Source organism: Theobroma cacao, chromosome 6, assembly GCF_053813885.1.
Source record: "Theobroma cacao isolate CCN51 chromosome 6, ASM5381388v1, whole genome shotgun sequence".
Taxonomy (NCBI): Eukaryota; Viridiplantae; Streptophyta; class Magnoliopsida; order Malvales; family Malvaceae; genus Theobroma; species Theobroma cacao.
In genome coordinates, this window is record NC_142644.1 from 24,687,876 (window position 1) to 24,689,610 (window position 1,735).

The window sequence follows — 1,735 nt, forward strand, 5'->3', positions numbered from 1 at the left end:
AGGGAATAAATAAGGATCGAAAAAGAGGGAGAAATCTAAGCTCTTTGCACCGATCAAGAACCTGCCGACAAAGAGGAGAGAAAGATTCAAGTTTTTTTTTTTGTCAAATCGAGGGATTACCGATGGAAGGAAGAGATATTTAAGGTTTTGGGTGACCGAGCTTCAAGCCACCGGTGGCGGGGAAGGTGAGAGAGAAGGAGAACGTGGCCTGTGGAGGGAAAAGGTTAGAGAGAAATGAGAGGGTGGCCACGGCTAAAGAGAAACGGGGAAAAAAGAAAATGAAGGGAGGGATTACCGGCAGAGGGAAGAGATATTTAGGGTTTTGGGTGACCGAGCTTCAAGCCAACGGTGGAGGGGAAGGTGAGAGAGAAAGAGAAAGCGGTTGACGAAGGGAAAAGTTTAGAAAAAAGTGAGAGGGTGGCTGCGTCTAGAGAGAGAAAGGGAAAGAAGAAAATGAAGGGAGAGGAGAAAAAAAAGAGTTTTTATACCTAAGGTTGGTAGTTATTAAACGACGTAGTTTTGACTGTTAGAGAAATTGCCGCATAAGCACCAAACAGTGCGTTTGGTGTGCAGAACACTGGGTTGAAGAGATAGGCCTGGGGCGCCCCTCTCAAATGGATCGGTTTTCTTGGGTCACTATTTAAGCCCAAGTCAAGTAAAGGTTTTATTTTTTTATATATAGATCTGTTGTGGCTTGGGTTGGTCAATTTTGTTTGTTCTTAGGATTATTGTGTAATTGTGTAGGATTGAGTTCAAATTATTTTAGCATAATATTATAAAAAATCTCTACGTAATATTTTTAGAGTTAGGAAATTAATGCAAACCAAATAGTATGTAAATAATAATAGCAAAAAGATAATAAAGTTAAAATATGTATTTTTTAAAAAAATGTTTAGTTATAGAAAGGATTTGAATTTAGGAGAATATTTATAAAAAATATATAAACCTTGGCAAATGAAACATACATATAAAACAAAATAAATAAATGTCTAAATAAAGTATAGTTGTAGTAATGGATTTAGTTTAGTTAGAGAAATAAATAAAGTAAAAAGAAAGAAGGATAAAAGTAAAAAGAAAGGAAAAGAAGAAAAAGGACATGGGAGTAAGTAAATGATTAATAAAAATTAAAAATAAATAAACAAGTAAAATAAAAATATATAAAAGTATGATAATAAAATAAAAGAAAAAGTAAATATTTGTCAACAAGGGTTAAAATGATGACATAAAAATATATTAATTATAATAATAAAATTTATGTTTTGGGTCAATATTAATAGTTAACAAAGCATAGAAAATTGAGTTTTAAATATTAATCACAAGAATAATGTATACCGATGATGGGATGTCAATTCGGAACGCGAGAAGTCGCAATTATGAGTGAATTTTTTTAGGTTAAGGATTTTGATTAAGACTCCACCAGTACGATGGGAGGGTCTTAATTCGGAATTCTAATGTTTTTAATTTTAAATAAATAAAAAACTATACATATTTAATCACCAATTTCCATTTGAGTTATATGGCAACTCTAATTCGTTTGAAATTAAGTTAGGGAGTTTTAAAATCAAAAGCGATGGATGGTAGACTTGGTTAAAGTTTAACTCATTTTTCATTACAGCAAAGGTTCAAGTCACCCTATCAACACAAATTTAAATATTTTAAATTTTATCAATAAATTAATGTTTAAAAATTACTCAATATAAAACATAATGGTATATTATTACATTTATTATATATA